The sequence below is a fragment of the Symphalangus syndactylus genome, chromosome 7 (genome assembly GCF_028878055.3).
Source record: "Symphalangus syndactylus isolate Jambi chromosome 7, NHGRI_mSymSyn1-v2.1_pri, whole genome shotgun sequence".
NCBI classification, from domain to species: domain Eukaryota; kingdom Metazoa; phylum Chordata; class Mammalia; order Primates; family Hylobatidae; genus Symphalangus; species Symphalangus syndactylus.
In genome coordinates, this window is record NC_072429.2 from 27,733,733 (window position 1) to 27,748,958 (window position 15,226).

A 15,226-nucleotide genomic window follows, 5' to 3' on the forward strand; every position below is an offset into this window, starting at 1 on the left:
AGAGGCTGTATTTTTATATTTTAAAAATATCAATGCTTCTCACACATGCCCTTATACAAAATTAATGAAATAGAATATTTTATCAAAATATTCAAAATAACTATGCTTTTAATGCTAAGACTACTGTGAAGACTAAAAACATTTTGAATTCAAATTACAAAATCATTTGGTCTGAAAACACAAGGTACTCCACATTTTACCTATTGTAAAGTTTAAAGTCCTTGTGAGCAATTTGAAGTGTCAACTTTCCTACTGATGTGGCCTACATATTTCAAAATCCAATCTCTATTCTGTTTAATAGTAGGTGCTTTCTGAAAGCTATAGTCCATCACACAAGAAAATACTTCTTCTCACTTATGCAACACATGTGTTCATGCCATTCAATTTCAGAGTACAAATACTAAATCGACTGGTCTTCATTCTCTTGAAAAGCTAAGCGAGTTAAAAAAGTAATAGCCATAACGTACAGATCACAAAAAAGGTTCTTTTCCACGTGGTTTCCAACAGCCACGATGAAGCTAGCATTGGGTGCTGAGTGAGTGTCATGTGGGTTTTCCGGGGCCCAGGGCAGCCGTGCTCAGCAGCAAGGACATCATTTCTCAGGTTGCTTAAGAAGTCAAACCCAGGCCAGGTGCAGTGGCTCATGCCTGTAATCCCAGCACTTTGGGAGGCCGAGGCAGGCAGATCACGAGGTCAGGAGTTCGAGACCAGCCTGACCAACATGGTGAAACCCCCGTCTCTACTAAAAATACAAAAATTAGCTGGCCTGGTGGCATGCGCCTGTAATCCCAGCTACTCAGTAGCCTGAGGCAGGAGAATCGCTTGAACCCAGGAGGTGGATGTTGTATTGAGCCAAGATCACGCCACTGCACTCCAGCCTGGGCAACAGAGCAAGACTTGGTCTCAAAGAAAAAACAAAGAAGTCAAACCCTGTCTCTCCTGACCCCATAGCCTCTACATGCTCCACCTTGATTTCCAGAGGCTTGAGACCCCAGATGTCCCTTCTGTAGCTTAATCAAGTCATCTGGGTTGGTTTCTCCACATAGACTTATAAATGGGTATCTCAAAGGGGAAACCGAATCTTTCTCTTGAGAGGCAGCATGGTGGAGTGATGGCCTCAGGCTTGGCCTGGGATCCAATGCTGACTTCACCACCTACTGCCTTACGATCTTAGACAAACTGTCTCATCCCTCTTTGCCTCAGTTTCCTCATTTGTTAGAAGAGATAATGATTGCTTCCACTTCATAGACTTGCCATGAGGAATCAATGAGGTCATAAACAAAGGATTTAGACTAGTTTGGCATATAAAAAGTGCTCAATAAATTTTTTGATGTTATTATTCAGACTTGAGAAATGTTGTGCACTGCTTTGGTTAACTCACCTGGGGAGAGTAATATTCTTGAGAGAGAGTTTTGAATGTAGTTCAGAAATAATTAAATGCCTTCCTTGATTGAAATAGAAAGGCAATTAAGACAATGAAGTATTTTTCTCTGTAGTATCTAGGACATATTTTCTCATTTTCCTTTTGTAATGGGAAAATGTGAAACTCGGTGAAACTTTCTCAGAGTAGTGACAAATTACTCATTCTGAGGTCAATTGTTCCCCAACAAATACATTTCAAACAGGGAAGGTGGGTAAGATTCTAGGCCTCGGAATTCAGTGCTGGGGTAGAATGATGTTTAGGACTCAGGCAGCCCAGATTACTAGTGTTGCCAGCCATATGATTTTGGAAAAGCTCTTTAATCCCTCTGGGTCTCAGGCTTCCTAACTATAAACTAGGGGTAAAAATATCCATTGGCAATGGTGATGGTGTTAGGGTGACAGGAGACAGGCTGTGACTGTTACTACATGGTAGCTAAGCAAAAACCCAGAACCGACTTTACAATGGGTTGCAGGTACTGACTATAATAGGGAGCAACATGTTCACATAAAATGGACACAGTAGCCAAGCTTCTTTCATTCTACCCAAGAAAACCATCTCACAGGCCAGGTGCGGCAGCTCACACCTGTAATCCCAGCACTTTGGGAGGCCTGAGGCAAGCGGATCACCTGAGGTCAGGAGTTCAAGACCAGCCTGACCAACATGGTGAAACCCTGTCTCTACTAAAAATACAAAAATTAGCTAGGCATGGTGGCAGGTGCCTGTAATCCCAGCAGCTCGGGAGGCTGAGGCAGGAGAATCGCTTGAACCCCAGAGGCAGATGTTGCAGTGATGTCGTGCTATTGCACTCCAGCCTGGGTGATAAGAAAAAAAAAAGAGAGAAGAAAGAAAGAAAATCATCTCACAGATACATGTATCTTGTTATCTGGGATGGGGCACAAAACATCTCAAATATGTGTCTAGGAATAGGGCAGTGGAATGAAGGAGGGGGAGGCAGTGACAACTTAGAATGTTATAGATGCTGCATCCATTAATCTCTTCATACACATCATTATGTTTCTGATGGGAATTATATTATTTCATTAATGGGTATTGGGAAGGCTCTGGAGAGGGTAAACAGATGAATAATCCACAGTCCCTGTCTTTAAAAGAACTGTAGGGAGAAAAGGGAAGTATAGTATTTACAGAAAGCCATCTATGTGTTTGAATATTACATCAGAGCAGGCTATTGTCAAACAGCTCTAAAATTTCAATGACTTGACAAAATAGATGTTCATGTCTTGCTCATACAAAGTCTATTTCCTCACGTAGTAGTTTATGGACACAGACTCCTTCCATTTTGTGACTCTGAGATACCCTAGAGTGGGAGTCAGCAAACTGTGGCTCATGGGTCAATTCCAACCTACCTACTGTTTTTTTTTTTTTTTTTTTGAGACAGAGTCTCCCAGGCTGTAGTGCGGTGGCGCGATCTTGGCTTACTGCAGCCTCCGCCTCCCAGGTTCAAGCAATTCTCCTGCCTCAGCCTCCTGAGTAGCTGGGATTAGAGGTATATGCCACCACACCCGGCTAATTTTTGTATTTTTAGTAAAGATGGGGTTTCACCATGTTGGTCAGGCTGGTCTTGAACTCCTGACCTCATGATCCACCTGCCTCGGCCAATCTACTGTTTTTAAATATTCCTTTTTTGTAAATAAAGTTTTATTGGAACACAGTCACACCTATTCACTTCCCTTTCATCTGTGCTTTGTAGCTGCTCTCACGTTGAAATGGTAGAGTGAAGCAGTTGTGACAGAGACTGTATGGCCCATGAAGGTTAAAATATTTACCATCTGTCTCGTTACAGAGAAAATTTGCTAAGTCTTGCCAGAGGGCATCAGAGTCCAGTGTTAGATTCTCTGATTCAGCCCACAGAATGGGGAGAAAAAGAGTGGAAGATTATGCGGGAGGATTGATGGACTATGGAAATGGCTTTCTTCAATCCCACCTCAGCCTGACTTCAACAGCAGCCAGGAAATGCAGCCTTGCTATTGCCCGGAAGGAAAATGCAAAGCAGTTCTCCACAGGCTGGTACTGTGCTAGACTCTTCCATTCACTCTCTCCTTTTTGTTCATCAAAACAACCCTTTAAGCTGGGTATGGTGGCCTGAGCCTATAGTCCTAGGAACTTGAGAGGCTGAGGCAGGAGGATCACTTGAGCCCAGGAGTTTGAGGCTGCTAAGATCTTTGATCACACCTGTTAATAGCCACTGCACTCCAGCTTGGGCAACATAGACCTTGTCTCTAAAAAACAATCAAGCAAACAAAAACCAAAGACAGAACTGCTTTGCAAATGGGTTATCTGAGGTTCAGAGAGGTTAAGCAACTTGCCTCAAGGTCACCCAGCATCAAAATATTTGTAGTTGTAGTAGCAATAAGATTCTCATCATACCTGTGCTATTCTTTCTGAAAAATCTTTTTTAATTGTGGTAAAATATATTAATACTTCACATGACATGTACTCCTCTAACTATTTTTAAAGCGTGCACTTCAGTGGCATCTGAAATGTGTTCTTGAGACTGGGAAGTTTCCCAGTTGTTAATAAGAAATTTAAAACTTAGGGTTTTCATTTCAATGATAATCTTAAAAAGTTAGATTCGTCTGGGCAATACCTTTAAACTGAAGACTGACATGAAATTTCTGAGCTTAAATTTTAGTTTATGTTTATTGGTGCTAATGGTAATTCTGAATTGTCATAGGCTGGTAAGAAGGGGCTGAAATAGATTTGATACTGAAATTATTCCTTTAAGCTTTTCCTATATACTATGAACTAAGGAATGTTTTGTGGTAGTTCACAAAAAGAGAAAAGTGGTAGAAGAATTAAGTCATTACAAATGACATAACTATAAAGGCATGCCATATCCAAAAGAATCTACTCCACTGAATTCAAAACGGTGTTGATATTTGAGAGGCAATTCAGTTTCCACAAAACAATGTCATCCAGTATATTTTATTATTGTTTACTTATAAATCTTTGGTTTTGTGGGGTTTTTCTTTTTCTTTTAGTTTGCAATTTAGTTTCACCACTGTTTAAGCATTGTTATGCATGAAGAATTGATCTCTAGTTTTATGCTTGCACATATTTTAGTTACATAATAAAATTAATTTAAATAAAAACATGAAGGTCTAGAAGAATACTTTCTCCTTGAAAGGTATGTGTCTATGGCTGAAGTATAAGAGTGTCTACCCTACAGAGATAGTTCTCTTTTACAAAAGATTTAAATTTGAATTAGGTAACTGTGCCAGTGAAGACAAGCTAAGTTCAGCTGCAATAACAAGCAAGCCAGAAATCTGAGTGGCTTAAACCACTTGCTTACATTAAATCCATTGCATATTGGTAAAGAGCTCACGGTGCTTCTTCTGTCTGCCTACAAACTCCTCTTGGTGTTAAAATATTCCATTTACTGAACAAAAACAGCACATGATAAACTGCTCAGAGAGGAAACTTGTTTTTGCTTTTCAGGGACGGACATCTGTTTGGCCCTATAGGCATATATAGTCCAAGAAACTTCTTCTGCCAGTTTCTTCTAAATGTCTGCCTACAAACTTCTCTTTGTGATAAAATCTCCATTCACTGAGCAAAAACAGTACATGATGAAGTGTTCAGAAAAAAAAAGGTTGTTAATATTTTTCACGCCTGGGTAACTGTATGGCTCTATAGGCGCAAATGGGTTTAAAAAACCTCTGCTAGCTGCTTCTTCATGTCTGCCTATAAAATCGTCTTAGTGTTAAAATCTTCTGTTCGCAGAAGGAAAAGAGTACATGATGAACTGCTCAGAAAAGAAGCTTGTTTTTACTTTCCAGGGCTGGATATCTATATGGATATCAGGACCCAAACTGATCATCATAGCAGGACCTAAACTGATGGATCTACCCTCAGTAATATTTCTGGTTGAGGAAAACGAGCGCTCTGGGGGTTCTCTCACCTGCAGATAAATGCGCTGAATCAATTAAGTCAGATGACCGCACCAAAATTCTAGAACAGGAGCATAGTCCTCAGGTATGGCCAGGATGAGAGTGAACCAGGCATCTGTTACTAGCGATCATGTCTGCGACAGAAAGCATCTTGCATCTTTTTATAAAAAAGTGCTCCATGGCATTGTTCTGACACTTTCTATTCCCTACTAAAGCTTCAGACAGCTTTCTAAATTACATAGGCAGCTGTGGCTTTTGAGTTACATCCCAAATCTGGTGCTTCTTAGCCACATGGTATGGGCAGATCTAAACCTGTTCCTCCTCTGTGAAGCGGGGCAAAAATGTCAGTTGCATGGTGTGTTGCGAGAAGTCAAGGCAGTAACTCATGTGAAACTTCTTTGCCAAATTTAAATTATTATCCAAATGAAAATATTATAACAATATTATTCTTGGCAGTCAGTCATGCCACACCAAGGATAAAGAATAGACAGTAATGATTTCACCCTATAGCACTCATCATACAATCAATATTTTCTCACAAAAGTTTCCTGAAAATCCACAGAAAAACTCTTTAGGTTATCAGATAATGAAACCTATAGAGAATAGCTCTTCAGTATAGAAGCAAATTTCTCCTCTTGGCTAGAAAATGACAAAGCATTTTACATGGCCCCAAATCTATACAGCACACTTTTCTAGCAGATCCCCACGTTTAAAAGATTTGAGGTTTAAGGAAAGAAGTACTATTTTGCCTAAGAAGCAGTTGTTTTAAATTGAGATCAGTATGATAAAATGAAAAAAGATTCACAAAATAGTGTTGGGGATGGAGACACAGGAAGATTTTTATACTGTAGCATCAATGCTGAAACTGCTATCACCCAGATACCTCAAAATTCTAGCTTAGTAAAACTGAGCGGTACCCTGAAGTTCATGTTGTCTGCTCTTATTTTCTAGTTGTCTTAGTCAGCTCAGACAGCTATAACAAAATACCACAAACTAGGTGGCTTAAGCAACTAACATTTATTTCTCACCATTCTGGAAGTTGGAAAGTGTGAGATCAGGATGCCAACATGATGAGGTTCTGGTGAGGGCTCTCTTCCTGGCTTGCAGAAAGCTACCTTCTTGTTGTGTCCTCATATGACAGGGAGAGGCAGAGAGAGAGACAGATGGAGAGTACACGCTAGCTTTAGTCTCTACCTCTTCTTTTAAGGACACTAATCCCACCCTCATGGCCTCATCTTAACCTAATTACCTCCTAATTATCTTTGGGAAGTAATACCATCACATTGTGCATTTGGGTTTCAATATATGAATTTGGCAGGGCAGAGGAGCGGGGCAAGGCAGAAACATTCAGTCCATCACACCACATGAGGACAAGAAGGTCTGGAAAAGTTAAATGACTTGCCCTAGATCACATTATTAAATTCAAGTTGATTAGTCAAATATTTTTCCTTTTCACCAATCTGATGTTATAGAATTGAACATGAGGCAGAGAGAAAAGTTCCTTTATGTCTGCATACAGTTGCTAATAAAGCCTTTTCTTTTTTTCTGTCTTTTTTTTTTTTGAGATGGGTCTCTCTCTGTCGCCCAGGCTGGAGTGCAGTGGTGTGATCTTGACTCACTGCAACCTCTGCTTCCTGGGTTCAAGCGATTCTCCTGCCTCAGCCTCCTGAGTAGCTGGGACTACAGGCGTGTGCCACCACACCTAGCTAATTTTTGTATTTTTAGTAGGGACAGGGTTTCGTCATGTTGGTCAGGCTGGTCTCGAACTCCTGGCCTCAGATGATCCACTCGCCTCAGCCTCCCAAAGTGCTGGGATTACAGGTGTGAGCCACCGTGCCTGGCCAATTGCTAATAAAGTATTTTCTAATCAAAACCTATGTAACTCACTTCATGATGTATCTGCAAGTGGACTAAGGACCTACTGAATATTCTTGTCGAGGTCTAGCAATAATTTTGAGATTCCTTTTAAGTATTTGTAAAATTTAGTTGTTCTCTTTATTTCAGAGGGTTCCAGATGTTTTGACCCCGGGGAAATGTATGAATAGACTAAGAAAATGAGATTCAGATTTCTAGTTGAATGATTTCATTTTCTGATTATTTTATTTAACTAGACATGGCAGTCTACTTTTCACTCTAGGAGAAGAATTTTCAAATTGTCCCCAAAAAGAAAAGAAAAGATAGTTTCCTTTCTAAGTGTATTATTCCAGAGAGGCTAGGTTATACTGCAGTACAGAAAAATCTCTGGGATTTACGGTAACAAAGGATTATTTCTCATTCTTGCTAAATGTCTATGGGTGTAGGAGAGGCCTCCACTCCACACGTCTGTGCGGGGGGTGGGATGCTGATGGAAACTCCATGTGGGGGGGCAGCAACAGCTGTGCCACCAGGAAGGGGATTTGGTAAATTGCACAATGGCTCTTCATGCTTCTGCCTGTAAGTGACACATGTCACTTCTGCTAATTCGTTATTTGCCAGGGCAAATCACAAGATCACAGCTAAATGCAGAAGGGTCAGAATACTTCCATCCTTCTATGCACCTGGAAGAAGAAAACCCAAAATTTTGGTGAACATCTCTAATGGCCACCATACTAGGAATAAAAAAGGAAAACAGAACACAACCCAACTTTGTCAAAACGCCAGTGTCTCACACCATCAATATGAATCAAATTCTCAAATATCCATCAGCTATACAATAAAATATCTTAACACAATATAGAGTTTTCTGAATCCATTTCTTCATCTCTATACAAGAGAATTGCATAGAATGGGAAGCAAGTACAATAAAGTAAATTAAACTGGGGCTGGAGTGAAGTTTCTAGAAATGGATTGTGGGCCGCAAAATGTGGAGGCACGTTTATACCTTTTGTGGTTTTTATTAGCCTCATTTCTCAGAGGAGAAATCATGTGTTTATGACATGACAATACTAGTCAACAATCTTTCCAAAATAATTGGACAGTAGGAAAGTTATAGCTGTAACGGGAAAAAGTTCATTTTCATCTAATTGCCAATAGGAATGTTTGTTTAATGGGTCACTCTAGAAAGAGATGTTAAATCTTTAAAACTTAACCTTTTTGGGAGATGTCTTAAGGTCTAGAATATGTTCAGACAACCTTCATTTGTTTATTTTATTTGGATACAATCATTTGCTTAGACATGTATTTTTAAACTTTTAATGTATTAGTAGTAATACATTATTTTATTTGAGTTTTCTTTTATTTGGATACAATCATTTGCTTAGACACATATTTTTAAACTTTTAATATATTGGTAGCAACGATGTTTTCAAGTAGGGAAACATTTAAACTAGCTCAGAATCTCCCCTAAATTAAAAAATAGAGTTTTGTACTTTCCAGAATAATAAGCATTTTTTTTTCTTTTTCTTTTTTCTTTTTTTTGAGGCAGAGTTTTGTTCTCGTTGCCCAGGTGGAGTGCAATGGTACGATCTTGGCTCACTGCAACCTCTGCCTCCTGGGTTCAAGAGATTCTCCTGCCTCAGCCTCCCAAGTAGCTAGGATTAAAGGCACCCGTCACCACGCCTGGCTAATTTTTTGTATTTTTAGTAGAGACAGGGTTTCACCATATTGTCCAGGCTGGTCTCGAACTCCTGACCTCAGGTTATCCGCCTGCCTTGGACTCCCAAAGTGCTGAGATTACAGGAGTGAGACACCGTGCCTGGCCAATAAGTACTTTTATAGCATTTCTTTAAATCTTTCTTGGTAAAGATCTACAAAGCAGGAGGAAATTACGAGAGGCAAAGTTTGCTTGTTTACTGTTTAATTATATCTCTCCCCACTACCCCTTAAATATTTGTAACAGAGCAGTGTTAACATTAACGCCCTAACCACCATAAACTGAAAATATTTATTATATAATTCATGTCTAAGATGAAAATGAAGATATAACAGTAAGATGATTTCACACAGAGGTACATTGAATTCTGTGTGACTAGGGTAAGTCAATTTTGTGTTTTAGTTTTGTTTCTTTTGTGTTTCAGTAGTTTCAAGTTATTATAATTACTGAGTAATGACTAGAATGCTATATATCATGTAATTCACATTTTTTTTTCTCATTTAATCCTCCACAGTAAACCTACTTTTAGAACTTAGGAAACTGAGGATGAACTGACTTGACCAAGGTCTCCTATCTACTTAGCAGGGGAATACTCTTTAGAGATAAATAATTGTGGTGACATTTCAATCAAAGTATCTGATAATTGCAGTGCCTTCCCACACCCAACTCACTAGGAGAAGAAATAATTTAAATGATACATTTATTGCTAAACACACAAGTACTCATTCTGTGTCTTTTCCTATCACAAAGCCCACGGATATAGAGCTGAATAAGTCTGCAAGACAGAGGTTAAGAAAAGTTGGCTCTGGCATCAGATAGGCTGACTTGGATGAGGCTCTGCAATGCTACCTTGGATGGGTACTTATTTTCTCTAACCTCAATTTCTTCATCTGCAAAATGGGAAACAATATTCGTGCTTTCCTCATGGTTTTGCTAGGGAAATGAAATAAGACAATATATTTTTGCGCAGTACAGTGCATTAAACGCTCCATAGTATGCACTTGATATATGTACTAGGATTTATTGTTGAATAAGCAAGGATAGCCATGGCTCCTCTCAGAGGAGCTCCCTGATTAGGGAGAGGAGGAAAACGTTTAAATGGCATTTCCTGTCCAATGTGATGCGAGCAGTAGGGAAACCAGGGAAAGGCACGAATGACTGCCTTGGAAAAGTCTAAAAAGGTTTCATAGAGGTGACTTTTGAGCTGGTGATTTTAGGGGGAGCAGTGCTTCATCGGATGTAGAAGGAGGTAGACATTCCGGCTATGTCCAAATGTGGGGTGGAAAGGCGTGTTTGGGGACCTCAATACTCAGGATAAGGGAACATTGGAGCGAGAGAAAAGGAAATAATGAAAGTGCATGGAAAACCAGTAAGTGTGGAACCTTGGGGGCTTGGACTAGAAAGGGCCAGCCTTCTGTGGCCGTGAGGGAGGGAAGCTGGAGGATCGCGAGGTGGCGCTGTGGCTCCACTTTAAGGGAAGATTCTGGAGCTCGCGAGTCACCCGCACTCCAAGGGCAGCCTCGGAGAGGTGGGGCAGCGCAGTCTTGGTGGGTTTGGCATCTTCACGGCAGCTGCCAAAAAATGACGTTGATAAAGATAATAAATACATAAGCAAATAAAATAAAATAAACTTTTAGGACACACGGCAAGCATCAATAATCAGAGACCGTCGGCGAGGAAGGATTAAGAGCACGGAACTGTCCAGCAGGGACCGTTCCCAGCTCAGTCCGCGTAATCCGTAGGCCCGCAGCGGGAATCCGCATCGCCTGCCGGGAGCTGAGCTGTACGCTAACCCGCGTCTTCGGGCGGGCCCAGCGCCCCGTAGGCGTCTCCCTAAAGCCGAAGTCGTAGCAGTCTGCACGCCTGCCCTTGGGCCCTCGGTCAGCACCCTGCCTGGACCTAGATTTTTTTGGATTTTTTTTTTTTGCTGAATTTCATACGCACACGTGTACACAAAACCACGTGTGAGTTCAGGCTCACACACGTTTACGATGCTCTTGCACAATACACACGGACTTTTGCAAATGCACACCCTACTCAGACACGTCTACACATGACGCGTGCACACACTATACACATGCGCACTCACGCCCGTGTGCTCCAATGCCGTACGCACCCACGCACACATTCAGGCAAGTGCTCGCTGTCACCCGCACAAACACACACTTACTGCACCGGCCCACAAATGTGCAGCCACTTTTCGCACATGCAAACATATTTGCACATTCACATCATACACATCTCGCATCCTAGTAGCCAACAAAGACCTCACAGCACGCAAAGGTGTGTAAATATCCAGCAAATTGTCCCTCGAAGGAAGTATGCGCGCAAACTTTTTGTTATCCAGGCATCTCGAGCTTTTCTGCTAAACTCGCCCTCCCTCCTCCAACTTTTCCCTGAATAAACAGGCCTATTCCTCCCAGTCTCCCCTCTGAGAATGTTTTAAGGCCAAGGTTTCTTCCATAAGGTTTGCGCTACTGAAGGGATGCTAATTTTCAAATCGCTAAGAAGCTCCCTTCTCCCATCCCAGAGCCTCCTTCTACCGAGGGAGCAGGGACCTTCCCAGATCGGACTCCAATCTCGTGGACTAGGGGACTGTGGGCAAGGGCCACTGGGTGGGATATGATCGAGCCCTAGGGCATTCTCGGATTTAAAGATCCTTTCCGACAGTGCCCCCAACTGTAGTCTCCCGACTCAGAATGACTTCAGCTTTTAGCTATCTATGGTCATGCCAGGGCCGAATCAGCATCTCCCCCATTAAAGCCCAACCGCAGGTGTCCAGATTTCTGTCCTTCGATGGGCATCAGGAACATCCCCCCAAAGTCAGATACTTAGTCTGTTCCAACAGGCGAGCTTGCGTGAGCTCTAAGATCTCATCTAGGACTGGGAGAGAGAAGTGACTGACAGGAGGTCACATAGTAAATGTGGCAGAGCCGCGGCCGGGGCTGGCACGTCCCTGGCGCGCTCTGTCCCTGTGGGCCGGGAGAGAGAGAAGCACATCGGTAACTGACCACGTGAATGCGCATTCAGTACGCGCATTAGTTAGGACGTTTCATAATATTCCCCCTTCCTCTCTCTCCTCTGCTCCCTGCCCTCGGGAGGCACCGTGCGCGCTCGCTCCTGTCTCCTCCCGGATGCGGGACCTGGGCCTAGGAGCTCCAGAGCCAAAGGACACTTGAGCGTTTGGGGGCAAGAGATTCGCGCCACAGCTAGGTGGACGGTTTGGCTCTATATTTAAGGGGACAGGCTCTGGCGATATTCTGGCTTGGGACAGGTTTTTCAACTTCGCTCACAGGGTCTCCGTTTGCTCACCTGTAAAACGCCGGAGTGGTCTTATCTGCCGTGGTCTGTGGCGGATATTCAGTGGGTTCCTGCCCGTAAAGCCTTCAACAAATGGGATCTATTATTATCTGGGGCCGCCCGGGGGGAAACCCAAGACAGTCGGCAGGCTCGCCCCAGTAAGGTCTGTAAGGAACCCCTTGCCCCAGGCTTCTGGCCCTATCAGACTAAGCGCTCCCAACCTGGGACAGAGCCCCGCGGTGTTGTTTGCTTGGTCTCTATCTCCTAGCCGTCTGTGGGTGTCTTTGTCCTTCTCTAGGCCTCAGTTTCCCTGCATGTACCATGGGGGGTGGGAGGTGGAGGTGCGCTCCCAGGGCCGGGAAGTGTCGGTCATACTGGGCCGGCAGAGGAGGCCTTCTCTGGAGCGCAGGGAGTCGGAAACAGAAATCAGATTCTGGATTTCCAGTGGACCCCTGGCCTGCTACTCCCACGCGTTCCCCGAGGACTGTGCATGGAGATCACCGAGGAAAAGAGCCACGGTTTTGAGGGCTGGCGGTGTGTCACCGTGTTGGGTCACTCCCGCCATCTTCCGGGTGCAGTTCAGGGGCCCCGCAGAGCCGCGCCTTCGCGCAGGTCCCGGCTTTCCCAGGGCCCCGGGCCGCCACCCACTCCTATTCTCCTCCACCGGGCAGCGCCGTGGCCCCTGCTCCTCTCCACCTCAACCCCGACTCCAGGCTGCTGGTAGACTCTTTTGGAGCGGCCGCAATCTGAGGGACTTTGCGCCTTGGCTTAGGTCGTTCCATCTTTCTTTTCCCCTTTCCCTTCCCAACACTGAAGTAGGCATCTGTCCTCCTGCCTCGTTCGAAGCTGGCCCTGGCAGGTGGCGAGGGAAGGGGGCACGTCCCGGGACGGTTTGCCCTTCCGGGGGCGCGCCCTCACAAGGGGAATGGAGATCAAGGGAATTTTCCAAGTGACAGGTCCCAAGTCTGGCCTCCTGGGGGCGGACGAGCAGAGACGATTCCCTCTCGCTGGGACCTTTCCACGGGCCTTAGTTTGGCTGTATTTATCTAGTCTCTTCTCTTTGGGGAGACCGGTGTGTTTCTACTGGAGTCCCCGGAAATTACTAGTAGATGTTGCCTTTCAGGAAGAGGAATTGATTTCCCTGTGCCTCAAGAGGGTTGGGATAGCCAAGGAGCAGAAGGTCAGGGTGGGAGTGGGTGGGTAGGGAGGGCTTGCACACTGCCCTGGGCTTCCTCCAGGCCCAGGTCAAGAGATCCCGAGAGCTGGACAGCCCTGCCTACCGCTGGGAGCATCTGAGGAGCTGTGTATCCTGAACTCCCACAGCTGCAGAAATTTTGAGGAGCTCAGCAGGGAAACCAGGCTCCAGGGGAAACCCCAAACCTCTCTAGTTTTTCTTTCCAGGTGTAAACTCATTCTGCTGTATGTTTTCCCCATGCAAAAGTCTTTTTTCCTCACGTCTTCTTTCCCTTCCTTCTTTCTCTCAGAGATGATATGTATTCAAAAATCAAGAGTTTCCAAATAACTTTAAATACAGATCCCAGGCACCAACACAGGAGGTTCTGATTCTGTGGGTCAGGATAAGGCCTGGAAATCTGCATTTCTAACAAGTGCCTGCACCCTTCCCCATGTGATTAGCCTGATGAACCCAGTTTGGGGATTACTATTATAAACTACCCTAAAGTCAAATCCCTCATATGCCATAAAGCCTAGGCAATGCTGTACATACTAGAATATGCAGGATACCTTTACCATAAAGTATAAACCTAAGGTAATTGTGATGGATAGTGCTTGAAGTATCTGCTTTCAGGTATGATGGCAATCACCCTCTACACACATGCTTTGTCTCTGGAGGTAGTGCTACCCTCACATGAAGATTTAGAAGTATTTAAGAGGCTCTTTTTCAAAGTTTAAAATTACAATTGCTGGTTCAATATTCACCAGAGAAAATCCACAAAAAAACTACTGCTCTGCTGGCCTGTGTGTCATTTCCAGTTTTCTGTCACTCACACTGTCTCTCTTCCACTTTCTCTTTAGCCTCCTTTCTACTTAAACATTTATTACAGGATGAGAAAGCCAGGTTGAAAGCACAAGGACACCCAGAAGAAAAGCTATGAATACACTCTGCTTGATTAAAATAAAGCACACTCACCACCCCAGGTGAGGTATGTGCTGCCTCTGCATAGCCAAAGGAAATTAGTCTTATCAAAATATTCCTGCCCCCTTTTATTTTTCTTCCTTCTCTAGCCTGGCAGGTATGGAAATTGCCTCCCTCATATTTAGTTCATGGAGAGACTGGCTCTGGGGTAGAAATTGAGCTGCTCAATACTTCTTGCTTTGTGCCACTTTCTCATTTGGGTGAGTCAGCTTCAGGCTCTCAACAAACGCAACCTTTGCAGATGCTTCTAGATTCTGCTCAACCCCAGAAATCTATCTGCTGTGTGTCTCTTGCTGATCCTGGACCTGAGGGTGTCTATGCTTTTCCTTTCCCTGGCACTTTTGTCGCCTTCCTTTGGCAGTGATCTGCTCCCTTATTTTGTGTCCCTCACCACTGGAGACACCCCACCAGACTCAGATGGGAGTCCTGCAGTTGAGGACGGTTTACTGGAGAGTAAAATGGAGGTTCAGGCAGATAAAGAGAAGGAGGCCTGGGCCTTTTGCCAGGGCTATATGGGACCCATTGATAGGATGGGTGGGCTTTGCTTCCTCATCTCCTTACCTTCAAGGATCCTCTCTGAGCTGGAGAATATGGCCCAGGCAGGGGGAGGGATTGACTCTGGAGACCCCCTTGGACCTGGAGCATCAGGTTAAGTTTGGAGCTTTAGAAAGTTTTTAGCAGGCCAAGTTTCAATTGTGCATTTAAATACTATAGAGACTGAAAATGTTCACATACCTATCCCCACAAACCTACAGCCCTTCAAGTCTCTCCACCATTATACCCTTCTTCAACATGAACGCTATGTTAGGAACCCTTGTAAATGCTATGGGGATCCCAGAAGATCAGACCAATCCCTTTGGGGAAGTCCT